Below are 14039 nucleotides of genomic sequence, written 5' to 3'. Positions count from 1 at the left end.
CATTTTCTAGGGTAACGAGAAGGTATGTATTTAAAAGAAAGAAAGACTAATATTTCTGGATCCCTTTTTTTGGCGGGGGTGGGGGGAGAGTGCACGTTCATAAGCATGAGTAGGGGGAGGGGCTGAGGGAGAGGGAAAAGCAGACTCCAGGACAAGCCCAGGGCTCAACGCTGGCACTCGATCCCAGGACCCTAAGATCATGACCTGAGCCAAAGTCAGATGCTCAACCAAATGAACCAGTCAGAGGATCCTCCAGGATCCTCTTCGCTCCATGTTAAATCACTATCTCTACCACAGGACAAAGCTATTCATATACAGTTGACAACAAAACTGCCTTAAGATCAAGCGCATCGCTTTAGATCACTCAGGAAACATACAGCAGAGGAGCACCTGGATGGTTTAGTCAGTTAAGCATTCTACTCTTGATCTGAACTCAGGTCTTGATCTCAAGATTCTAAGCTCAAGCCCCGCACTGGGCAAGGAGCCTACTTTAAACAAACACAATGACAACGACAAAAACAGGTGACTTAGGGGGCACCTGAGTGGCACAGATGGTTAAGCATCTGACACCTGGTTTCAGCTCAGGCCGTGATCTCAGGGTTGTGAGACAAAGCTCTGTGTCAGCCTCCGTGCTCAGCAGAGTTTGCTTGAGATTCTCCCTCCCTCTCCCTCTCCCCTCCGTCCCCACTCGTGCTCTCTCTCTAAATAAGCAAATCTTTGAAAAAAGAAAAAAAAAAAAGAAACACGCAGCATAGAATTTCCCACATTTCATTATTAATATTAGATTTATCATTCATGTTCATTAATTATTTCATAATACTTCAATAAGATGTCTGTTTAACTCTTTAATAAAGATGTAAGGATCAGATGAAGTATTGAATGATTATTGCCAGAAATAATCTCAACTCCCAATATTTATTAATCTGCTTTTAAAAACAGTCTGCTTTCCAAAACCAGAAGGAAATAATCAAAGTCCATCACAAAAAGGCTGTTTCTCCAATGCTCAACTCAACTGCCATCCATCTAAAAGTCTTCTCTAAACATCCCCATCCAAACATGATCGCTCCTTCCTATGAACTTCAGAGCCCCTGATCTGTTCTGCTCTCACCACATTATCTTGTTTGATCATTATTTATGTGCATGGCTAATCATATTTCTCCTTCTGATTTATAAGCTCCTTGTGAACAGGATCTGAATATGATTCATCTCTGGATTTCTCACAGCATCTAGCACACAGTCTGACTGATCACTCCTGAATGAATGGGCAAGAGAGTTGCTGGGTATGGCCCTTCTGAGAAAAAGAGGTCTCTTGGAAAGGCTGGCACAGACTTAATGGGATTGCCTGAACAACCAAAGGAAGTGGTTATACAAGCTATTCTGGGAAGCTCAGAATAAATGAGGTTCTCTCTGGGCCTTTAAAATAAGGACAGGGGCACCTGGAGGGTTCAGTGGGTTAAGCTCTGCCCTCGGCTCAGGTCATGATCTCAGGGTCCTGGGATCAAACCCCGCATTGGGCTCTCTGTTCGGTGAAGAACCTGCTTCCCCCTCTTTCTCTGCCTGCCTCTCTGCCTACTTATGATCTCTGTCTGTCAAATAAAAAATATTTTTTTTTAAGATTTTATTTATTTTTCTGTCAGAGAGAGAGAGCGAGAGCGAGCATAGGCAGACAGAGTGGCAGGTAGAGTCAGAGGGAGAAGCAGGTTCCCTGCTGAGCAAGGAGCCCGATGTGGGACTCGATCCTGGGACGCTGGGATCATGACCTGAGCCGAAGGCAGCTGCTTAACCAACTGAGCCACCCAGGCGTCCCCTGTCAAATAAATTTTTAAGAAATAAAATAAGGACAACAAACAGAAATCCACCTGAAACTGACCTACTGAAGTGTATTTAAGATAAAAGGACAGGACAGGAAGGCCACAAACACACACACACACACGCATGCACATGCCCTCAAGTTGCAAGGCATACTGGAAGCCTGGAAACATGGGTGCATACCACTCCTGAGTATAAAACTTTTGAAAGATAGCATATTCTCAGAAAGATGACCAGGACAGATTAGTAAAGTTTGAAAAATTAATAACTATAGATAAGTAGAAGGAGGGCAAACACCTCTGTTTGGCCATTCATTAGCAGGAAGATGAGGAGAAAATCATTGAGGAGATAATATGATTTAATTCGATCATTCAAGAATGGAAAAATCTAGCTGTCACTCTAATATCCAGCTACTCTTTATCACTGATGAAGAAAGAAAAAGACCTAAACAGTTTTCAAAACATCTCAGAAGCAGAGTACTCCTCTTTTTAAGATCTTGGAAATCTTCAAGCTCTTGCTCTTGACCAGGTACCATGGCTCACCAAACCCTCCTTCAGTGATACAATCAGAATGAAAGAGGATCTATCAAAGTGATCAACCTCCTAAAATACAAAAAAAAAAAAATAAGGTTTTACTGCAATATTCCCGTTTCTAAAACTCTGTACCTTTAGGCTTTAGCTCTCTTTTCTTGGCATATACCTCATTCTCCTATGAAAGTCCTTTATAATATGCCTAAACCCAATATACAGTCTTTGAAATAACTAAAACCAAATACATGATTGTTGAGAGAGAATACCTGAAACCCTAACATAAGAACTGTTCAAGGAAAAAAGATCAAAGAAAGCTCCCCTGAAATGAAACCCAATCCTTGACCAACACTGCTTCCTATTAAGTACTAGAGATGACCCACTCCAGGCAGTCAGGTTTCACTTAAAAACAACACTCTCGTTGTCAAATGCAAGCAAATATATCCTAGCCCAGTTTCGACTGAAACAGCTAAACACTGGTACCATGTTTCCCTTTAATAGCCAACCCCCGCAGAATCCAACTTGCAGCCTTTAGGCCACAGACAACCCCAATCATTCCTGTGAATCTCCCTATGCTCAAAGTACTGATCTTCAACTCCCTTTGTGACGTGCATTTTGATCATGTCCTCCTCTGTCATTAGATGACATGCTTTTTAGTTTTCCCAACTGGCAGCACTTTCACATCCATTTTATTATGTTCCAGTACTGTTCAAGTATTTATTGAAGTTAGTTCCAGGTTTATTTGAATTAGCCCAAACTGTTGAGATGTTATATTTCAAATGGAAAGTAAGAGATACAGAGAAAGAATATTAACACGAGTAACTAGATGGATAAGAAGGGGACAGGATTTAAGTTTATTTGCACTTGCTATTTTAGATATTCTTCCACACTACAAAGAAAAGTGTAAATAAAATTTAAGAGCTAAGACTTCTGAAAGAAAACAATTCCACCAACAGACAATTTAGTTCTAATGTTTGTACAGATGGACCTAAGGACATACACCATTATCAATCATGCTAAAGAGCATTTCAAGTCTTAAGGAGGCCTACATTCTCTACAATAAAACCAATCTTGAATCAGCAATTTCAGGAGAAAAATAGCACTACTCTGGACACTGAAAGACCTGTGTTTGTGAACTGGCCTGCTGCCTACTAACTGCCTACTACTAACTGGTAGCCTTGGGCCAGTCATTCCACTAAGCCACTCCAGGAGCAACGTATACTCAACATATATGCCAAAGAGGTGATCTGATATGGAAGACTTTCATCTGACCACTTGAGGATGCAATAAACGGATGAATACAAAAGAAGGCAGGGTGATTAGGGAGAAAAGAGGGGTCAACAGTCTTTAAGCTCATCTAAGGTTTCTACTAAATCGCGCAAGAAAGCAACAAGCTTAGTATTAGAAACCTTACTACTTAAGTTCTAAACCCTTATATAAATGGATACCAGCTAGTCAAACTTACTAGCAGGTTATTACACAGTACCTACCACTATAAGAATGAATAATGTAGCCTGACTGGAGACCCCTTTCCCCAACCCTGATCACTGACAAATTCAATGTTTGAGCATGTCTGTTTCTAGCTCCAAGAAGCTAAGTATGAAGCTGTTTTTCATACTCGCTACTGGAAGAACCATGTTTCCCAAGACTAAGGGCTGGAACTAGCTGCACATTATTCTCCCTAAAGATCTGTTCACAAGGACACATTTTTAAATTGGCAGCAGAAACACTTTTCCTTCAAAAACAAAAACATGTTTCTGTCTGCTATCTACTACAACATAATCTTTTAAACAAGGGCCAGAGCACAGTACAGTTATAACTAGAAAAAAACTGAAGGCACAGCAACTGGTATAAGCATAATGAAACTGATAGGAAGGTATGAACGTAACACTTTAAGTTCTGTTTCTGTGGAAAATGATATGTAAACATCTTACTTCACATAACTTTATTCATCATTTGTTCATTAATGTTCAACTTAAACCATCCCTGCATGTGAAAGCAATAAAACACTATTTTGTGTGCGCCTGGGTGGCTCAGTGGGTTAAATCCTCTGCCTTCGGCTCAGGTCATGATCCCAGGGTCCTGGGATTGAGCCCCACATCAGGCCCTCTGCTCAGCAGGGAGCCTGCTTCCTCCTCTCTCTCTGCCTGCCTCTCTGCCTATTTGTGCTATCAAATAAATAAATAAAATCTTAAAAAAACAACAACAACAACACTATTTTGTATGACAGAGGAAAAAAATAAAATATTTCAGTGGAGGATTCTAAAGCAAGGGTCTGGGAAGGAGAGCCGATGGGCCGGAATTGGGCCTGCAGCCTGTTCTCCTAAATTAAGTTCTGTTGGAAGACTTCACCCTCATTCACTGACACTGCTGAAAGCTACTCTCACGCTACACCAGTAGAGTTGAAGAGTTACAACATGAAATGTATGACTTGCAAGCTAAAAATATTACCTGGGCCTTTACAAAAAAAGGATCAGGTAACATTTAGAAGCCAATTCTAACTGTTAAGTGTTTTCTTTCACCGAATCCTTCCATGACAGAAGTAGTGTTGTCCCTCACTGACTGACGGGGTAGCTCAGTGGTGGGGGCTGAGAAGCTTGCCCTACCGCACAGCTGTTACACAGCTCCCTCACCTGGTCAGCCTCCCCAAGGAGCACAGAGCTCCCTGGCCTGGTATCCACCAGGAGCAACCTGGGCCGGCCCTCTCTGCCCCAAAGGAATATTTGTTAATCTGACTCTCCAACCTAATCAGAGTAAATAAATTCTTTCAGGAAGAATGGTGAGTTACTGATTTTTCAGGCTCTGAGCCTGAAAGAGAATTCTGACAGGAGCTGGAGACAGAAATAGTGCCAGGAGCCTGAATTAAATTGTATCCTAAAACAAAGAGGCATTTTGCCTATCAGATCCCTTCTCAGATTTAGAAATCCTGAAAACCACCTCTTCCTGCTTCTGGCAGGATCCGGTATTTTTGTGTGCCCAGGAGAGGTGAGAAATGTGATTCTGAAGAATGTTGCGATGCCAACTTAAGAGCTGCAGAGTTCACAAACTACTTGTCAGGTATGCTACCCTCAAATGATCTTCACTCAGCCAAATCATAAAGATAACAATAGTGTCCCAATTTTACAAATAAGAAAGCAAAGGATTAGTTATTTGCTTAAGGACACAATACAGCAAATGGTAGAGTTGGAAACACAAAGCCTCTGTTCTTTGCGTTGTTATAGCTTGTTCCGCCTTCCTTTTTGCACTATTTTAAGGTTTGTGTGTATTCAAATTGTTCAGAGAGACAAGCAGTCCTGCTGGGACCAATGACTCAAATCCATAACCCAAAAGATCAGTTTTATCCACTTGGTCCCATCATCTCTGTGCCAATAACAGAAAATGCTATTGGCACTCCTATCTACTATCACATAAACATCCTTTTCTCATTTCTGTTGTCTCTTTCCAAGTTCTGCTGCTTTTTTTTTTTTTCCCTGCCGCTTTTTTCTTTCCTATTTTATCCTTCGGCTTTGCAGGTCTCCAGGTCAGTCAGTAGCACCTACGAATATTCAAATGTGAACAGTGGGGGGCAGTAAAGTACAGGGAAATATATAAAGAAAATGACCTAGACCTGGAGGTTCTGGCTCTCTGGCTGCTAACTCGTTATGTTTATGATCCTGGGCAAGTCACTTAACTTCTTGGGGCCTCTGTTCATCTGTAGGAACACCTCACAGGGCAGCTGCAGCACACAAATGGGAAGACACATGCTAGAAAGCCTCAAAAATACCAAGCATCATACAAGTGCCAGCTGGTGTATCATCTTCACTGCTAAGAGTAGGCTGACACCTACTCCTGATCTGAATGGTCTCAAGCAGAGCACCTAGCCCAAAGACTGATCTCCCTGAGGTAGTGTAGACAGTAACCCAACTTATTTCTTCCTCTAATTTAGACTTACTTTGTTGTTAACACAATTTCCAGGATTCCAGCTTCAGATGCAAATACACAGAAACATATACAAATACAGAGAAACCTTTTCCCATCTCTCTTAAAAACATGATATAAACTGCAAAGCCCTTTACACTGCTAAATTTAGAATGAGTGTACTCTTCCAAATAAGCAAAGAATTAAAAAGGAAATGACTAGGAATGCTCCAAATTTTAATCCCCAAGAATGTCAATGACAATAACTATGCAGGTTTTCCAGACTAATCCAAAAACATTTAAATTCTTAAACTATGTCTCCTTGGTCATGTCACACTTCTGCAAGCTAGGAGTGTGTGTGGCTGCTTTGTCCTTCAAAAGAAAATCTTGTTTGTTACATTATGGGGCAGAAGAGACCTGGAGTCTAGGTAGCATCCACCCTACCTGGCCCCACCACCCAAGAAGATGATTCTGTTTTGAGCTCTGGCTCCATCCAAAATCCTGGAGCACAGCGAACATGTTCTGAAAGCAGGCATTGCTGAGACTACTTCATGGAACGAAACCAACCTTGTTAAGGTTTTTTGGGAATAGTTCTGTCAAGAAGCCTGCTTTTTACAGTACAACTACAACAAACTAAATATACACATTCACTAATTAGTGGCCATGAAATTTTTCTTCTCCCCAAAAAACCATTCTCAGCACCCAATAAAATCTATTCCTACAGTAAACATATTCACTTTCTTCGGACTTGCGTGACATACTATTATTTGGCACATTGTTTCTTAAGCCTAAAATTTCCCTGCTCCTATGTTCTCCCCAGTTCTTATGTAATGGTCTTTGTTTCTGGAACATCCTCAAGGGAAACATTCCTTGCTCATAGTGGGAATTCAACACAAATCTACGGAACAAACACAAGCTCCTCAAGAACTATTTTAAGACCCCAAGTATCTATGGCCTCACTCTGGGTTTTCTTTGAAATGGTCATACAGGGAAATCCCTTCTGCAGTCCCTGTACCCAGCTGTGCAATAACCTTTGTGCAGTAATCCAACAGAAGAGTCAAAGAAGAGTAGGGAAGCAGAGAAACCTGTTCTTCAGAAAATGCACCACAAATGTTGATAATTACCCAAATCATAGACTCCACTGGAAAACAGGAGATTGTACTGGTGAGTTAATCCATCTAAAAACTGTCGGGTGGGGGGCAAAGAATTCTCAATTAAAAACCTGCAGGTGTTGTAAGAATGTCAATATGAGCTTGATTGTATTGACTTTGCTGTATGGATTCTGCTGATTCACAGACACACTGAATTCTGCCCTCTGTGTAGTGTCTTTTATGGTTGCCTTAGATGTTGAAAGGAAGGAAGGAAATGAGAAGAAACAAATCCTCCAAGCTAAACGAGCACTGCACCTCCTACCTCCATGTCTACAGCTGTCAGGAGCTGAGAGTGTAAAGACTACTTCAAAGAGGGCAAAGCAACTGAGATGGTTATGCTAATCCTTTACACTTTGTACAAGAGCTCTCTTTCCACCATCTCATTTGTTTTTCACTATACACACAGCACAGGTACTAATACTCCCATCTGTCAAAGAGACTTCATCCACACGGACTGAGGGGCTTTGAGGTCATAGGACAAGCATGTGCGGGAGCTGGAATGAAACTCCACATGCCCTGATTCTCTGTTCTGCAGTTTTCCACTGCATGTAGAATTAGTAACTCAACAGAGGACCCAAAACTTGAGAACATATGGCTCTTCGAAGCCTGCAACATTAAGTTCATCAAGCCTTTTACCTTTAGTTTTCCTCATCATCCTCCTGGAAAAAGTACTCTCCAAAAGGCCAAGATGCCAGATTCTCATACATTTCAGAGTGGAAAGTTTAAGGTTTTCAAGCTTGTTAAAGCTATAGTTGACCAAAAGACTGGGAGTCAGAGTTATCTAGCCACCAACCAAGAGTGAAGATGACAAGGTTTGATAGATCAAGTTCACTCTTTGGGGGCCTGGTGATGGGAAGTCACTCTTATCTTTTCCTTTTGGTTCAGAGGAATAGCCTTAGCCTAGCCCCCTTGTTGGAGATGTTTCCAAAGGTGCACGCTCACAGGAGGAATCATCTGGCTCAATACTAGGCAGTGTTTCAAAACTACAGCTATTGCCACACTGTGAACATGGTGACGATGTTATTTTAATTATGCAATCATTGCTCCAAGATATCAGCATTCCATTGTTCTACCTACCTCACTAGAGGTAAAGGAAGTATTATAAATCACAGCTAGGAAATATAAAGCAAAAGATTATTTAAGAGCATCATGACTCATCTAAAAATACCAATCTCTACAGTTCCAGATAGGAACACAAAATCTAGGAGGTGCCCACCACGAACCATAATGTGTGCATTTGCACAACTAAGGAACACCACAGGACACCTAACACAAATCTAACTGCCTCTCTATGTGGGAAAAGTTCTTCACCTATTTACCTGACCTCAGTGAATTTAGGATTCAGGAAAAGATCACTTCCCACCACACTCACTGGTGGTCCTCATTTAGTACCAAATTCCACTATGCTTTGTTCTAAAAAGAAAGATGGCTGTATTGGACAAAAAACTTAAATATAATTCAGTCTGACTATATATTTGCTCCTTTTATGATCAACCTGTTTAGTCACTTTATGTAAGATTATGTGTGAACTCTAGGAGAAAAAAAATGTATGTCTTCCTTTTGGGGAAGAGCAGCACACACAGGCAAAGGGGAGGCAGAAGGAAGAATTACTCCTATTAGACAGACACAGGTATAGCCTGCATTTTTCATAGGCAGGAGCAACAGGCACAGTGCAAAGAACACGGGGCTTATGTCACTAGGCTCTGCCTCTGATTTCCTCACCCACAAAATGGGGATAATAATCTTCTGTCTTACCTTAGGTAAATACTAAGTGAGAGAATAAATATAAAATCATTCCGTTAACTGTAAAGTACCATTTTATATAAACATTACATACTATTACATTGCTTAACTACCTTCAAGGGTAGCTTCATAGGTATTTGGCCAGTTAATTAGCAGGAGAGAATAATCATGGAATTCAGGATATAAATAAATAATCAGGCAGAGTGACTGGAAATTTACCACTCTTTCTCTAATGAAAAGTTTCTCATTACCTTTATTTTTTTTTTAAGATTTTATTTATTTATTTAACAGACAGAGATTACAAGTAGGCAGAGAGGCAGGCAAAGAGAGAGAGAGGAGGAAGCTGGCTCCTGGCTGAGCAGAGAGCCCGATACAGGGCCCAATCCCAGGACCCTGGGATCATGAGCTGAGCCGAAGGCAGAGGCTTTAACCCACTGAGCCATCCAGGTGCCCCATCATTACCTTTATTTTAGATTGAGGATAATTACAACATACCTAGTCTAGAAACTAAATAGACATACCTTATATTAAAAGTTCTGCTAAATCCTACAGACAAGGCTATTCTATTTCTAGTTATTTATATTGTATGCTGCTCATCCATGTTACCATGATCATGTGGCTATATATTACTTGCTAAGCAAATGCTGCCAAATTCCTACACATGTATTTATGGTTCATGCAGAGGCTGCCATTTGAGACTTTATAAAGCTAACACCAGTAAAGATTAAACCCAACGCAACTCAGAAAAAAACTCCTAGCTTTTGCACTGGATGGAGGTGTGTGTGTATATACTTAAAACTTAAATAAGAAAGCTTAAGACAATACACACACACATATACAAAAAGTATATATACAACTTGTCTCAAGGAACTACTAGGTAACATTTCAAGGAAATATTTGTACATTTTCAGAACAAATGAAGGCCACCAGATGTTAGGGCAGTATTTCTAATCTTCTACCTATCAAGGCACACACTGAAAATGTTAATATTAGTTTTCTGAATGCTTAACCTATGGGCTAATACCAACGCCCTCATTCCATTTAGCTTGTCACAAGATCATGTATCACACATGGTGTTCTAAGTATTCTGAGAAAAATGTGGGCTAACAGTGATACCTTACTTTGTTATGTAGGCCTGAATTAGGGAAGTTAAAGATATTCTGCAGTTTTAACTAAACTAACATTCAAAAAATGAGTAATTTTAGAGTAAAGAATACTCTAGGGATGCCTGGTGGCTCATTTGGTTAAGCTGCTGCCTTCGGCTCAGGTCATGATCCCGGGGTCCTGGGATAGAGTCCCACATCCAGCTCCTTGCTCAGCGGGGAGTTTGCTTCTCTCTCTGCCTCTGCCTGCCACTCTGCCTGCTTGTGCTTTCTCTCTCTCTGACAAATAAATAAATAAAATCTTAAAAAAAAAAAAAAAAAAGAATACTTTATATAGGAGCTGCACACTCAAATAGAGGTACACAAGCAAAAAAGTTTACAGAACACTGACCTAGGGGCACCTGGGTGGCTCAGCAAGTTAAGCGTCTGCCTTCAGCTCAGGTCATGATCCCAGGGTCCTGGGTTCAAGACCCACAATGGGCTCCCCACTCAAAGAAAAGCCTGCTTCTCCCTCTGCCTCTGCCTGCCATTCACCCTGCTTGTGCTGTCAAATAAATAAAATCTCTAAAGAGAGAGAGAAAAAAAAAAGAACACTGACCGAGAGGACTCTACCATGTTCATTTCTATATGTCTCAACCTGAGGGCCCAACCTTTTTTTTGTTTCCAACTTTGACACGAAATTTTACCCTTCTGGTCCTTCTGTCCATTCTCTCTCCCTTGATGCCCTCCGTTTATTTCCCAAGTTCAGCTATAATCTCTGAAGCCTAAATTCCGAATATACATTACCAATTCTGCTACTTCTCCAGTCCTGCAAACTGGACATCTCCAACTGAAAAGCCACCCAGAACTCAAATAAGCTCCATGTGTCCAAAATCATCTTCTTTCCCTAAATCTTCTCCTTCTAACTTGTCATTTTCCATCCTTCAGTCACCTAGGCTTAAAACCTCGGAATCGTCCTAGACTCTGTTCAATTCTAATCAACTTCCAGAATCTGTAGTAAGAGTGCCCAACAGTGTCCATCTCCTGATCTTTCTTCATACAGTCACTATCTCTGTTCAGGGCCTCATCATCTCCATATAATAACAAAACTGCTGCTGCTGCTGTTGACAGCTAATACGTGTTTAATGCTGGGAACCAGGTACAGTTCTAAGCTCCTGGCTCTTCCTTTTCACCCTCATTAACAATCCAGTAAGGGTTGTGAACCTAGTATGTGAACTCACTGCACTGTTCACTGTTTCTGGAATCTTCTCAAATTCTGCTGATCTCTACATAATGATGCTTACTAAGTCTTAAAATGCCACATCAACCTATTACCCAAAATTTTCACTAGCTCACCAATGTCAACAGAGACAGTTCAAATTTCTTAACCTGGTGGTCACAGCTGACCCCAACTTACTTCTCCAAACTTTGTTATTCCACTCTCCTGTCCCTAACTCATCTCCTTATATGCTTGCTCTGAGCAGTCTGGGCCATTTACTTACTGCTCTCCTTCAGTACATGCTGTACGTTTTGAATCATGACCTTGCTCCTCCTTTTTCTGTGCCTAGAGTGCCCTTGTCCCTACCTCGCTGAGTCCAACGCCAGTTAAACTGCCTGCCTTCATTCCTAAGTCAGATGTAAAGGTCTCCCTTCCTTCTAATTCTGTGTCCTTTGGTTGTACTTCCCATATCAGTTTCACATACTTGCTATACATCCTGCCTCCCCTGTTAGATCCTGGAGTAAAATTTTATTTGTACACATTTTTAAAGTCTCCATACATAAGACATGCATGTGTGGTGAATTAGATTAAGGAAACGTAAAACACCCACCTTCTGTATTTTCTCCTAGGTAAAAACTACACAGCTTAGGGAGATAAAGGAAAAATTCGTTTTATCTGGGTATTTCCAATCAAGCAGTCTGGCTCTAGTTTTCTATGCAAATGAAATGATGAATACAGACCAAATGATAATACTTCCAAGAAAAAAAGGTAACCAAGTGAATCCAGCACTGCTACTTGCTGTGGTTTGTCTCCTTTCCTCCTTTGAACTAAGGAACACAAGGTCATCAGCTTTGTTAAACATTTACTACATGGCTTTTTTTTTTTTTAGTTCTGCCTTTACACTGGAATTTACCTTCATTTCTTATCCTTCAACTGCCCTTTTTCACTATAGAGTGCAGCACTGTAACTTTATTTATAGTAAACGCTCTAAACAGAGAAAAACTTTTGGTCACATTTTTTGAACAGTGGGGTGTGGCTCTGGGATGCGGAGGGGAGAGACAGCAAGACAAGGGTGACAATACAGACAGAATCTGACCAAGTTTTAAAGGTCCAGGCCCAATACTGAGGCAGCAGAGAGAAGAGGTTAAAAAGAAAACAAAGCTTCTGAGAGATGAGATGCAAGGAAGATACTATCCTGCTGTGTCTACTCTACTTTGCAGACACGGCAAGCCTTAGCACCTACACATAAGATGTGTATTGTTCAAGCTCTCACTCTTTCAGTAAATTGTAACCTTATTTCAAATATATGGTGGCGAAAAGAAATCCAAGTACAAAAGAAAAAACTTTAAAAGGTTCAAGTAGATTATGGTCTCTCAGAGAATATGCAAATGAGAACAAGACCAAATCCACAACTACCCAAATTCACACATGTTCACAATTCTACTTTGTTGGTGGTAAAGATTAAAGTCAACATAGTTAAAATATTATTTGGGGAGTATATAGACAATGATTTCTACTTCAGTCTTGTCAAATGCTTAAAATGATCCTGGGATCTTTGTTTATGAAATACCAGTTGGCTTTAGGACTCACTTGAAGAACCAGGCCCAAACTTGTTTGGGAGTTAGCTTGTTCCTGAGGTGTATTAACAACCACCACCACCACAAAGCGAAACAAAACAAAACAAAGCGCAACTGGCATGCAGGTGTTGTATCTGTATACCTTAGTTTACTTCTTTGTAATGTATAAAAGTAACCCAGCTCTCTGGGACACCTCAGCCAGGTGGGCACCATTAGCTTCCTAGCTGATTCTCTGCTTTCTGAATAAGCCAGTTGGCTAAGGCAAGAAATCTTCAGATCCCAAAAGGGACTGTAAGTCTGCTGCCACAGCAGACTTTCTAACCAACAGACTCCTCACGGAGACTTTTAAACCACTTCCATGGCCCATTTTCTCTGCTCCTTCTGTGTTCAAATACCAAACCTATCTGGGTATACCAAAAGGAAGAGAAATATATAAAATAAAAAGTAAAAACAACTTAGGGGGATAAAAGAAACCTGGAATGAACTAAGGAGTTGAACTTCTGATTTGCAGAGGCCAGCCATTAAAAAGCTGAAAGACTGGGGCACCTAACCTGACTTAATAGGACAGGAAATCAAATAGATCACAAAATAGCCATCCCCCAGCCCGAGGAAGAAAAAGAGTCCTAAAAATAGATGACATCAGGCATGTAAAATGGGTGAGAAAGAAATCCCTATGGGTTTCCACCATTTACCTCAGAAACGTATCTCACAATATGTATCAACTATGTGGAATTCATGCTAGTGTTTATATTTTGATGAGACACCAATTTTTTTTTTCAAGTCTTTACCCCAACATTTACTTGCTTGCTACTTACTCTGCAAGAAATAACTACCTCCCCTTTTGATTACTGACCAAAAAAATACGACCACAAAGCAAACCAAAAAAATGGCTCCAGTTGACTTATATTTGTTGCATAAACTAAAAATGTAACCTCTACCTAATAAGTATCTGCAACTATTAGAACTTACCTGCATTATAACACAGATCTCAGTATCCAATCAGAACAGGTTCCCAGTTTTTATTCTGAAAGGCTC

The 14039-nt window shown here is 40.6% G+C and overlaps 1 protein-coding gene across 6 annotated transcripts in view; it reads right to left on the bottom strand.

The window, feature by feature from the left end:
- NFYC (nuclear transcription factor Y subunit gamma) overlaps window positions 1-14039 on the bottom strand; it is a 68493-nt gene that overhangs the window by 34748 nt on the left and 19706 nt on the right. The window contains exon 1 of one of the 6 annotated variants that reach the window (XM_059138329.1): window positions 2254-2274. The exons of the other annotated variants lie outside the window; for them this stretch is intronic. The gene's annotated coding sequence lies outside the window, so the exon portion shown is untranslated. Of the gene's footprint in view, window positions 1-2253; window positions 2275-14039 lie in introns of those variants that run through there. 6 annotated transcript variants of the gene reach the window in all.

The sequence above is a fragment of the Mustela lutreola genome, chromosome 10 (genome assembly GCF_030435805.1).
Source record: "Mustela lutreola isolate mMusLut2 chromosome 10, mMusLut2.pri, whole genome shotgun sequence".
Taxonomy (NCBI): domain Eukaryota; kingdom Metazoa; phylum Chordata; class Mammalia; order Carnivora; family Mustelidae; genus Mustela; species Mustela lutreola.
Note: the sequence above shows the minus strand (reverse complement) of the source record. Positions and strands in the feature narration are given on the sequence as shown.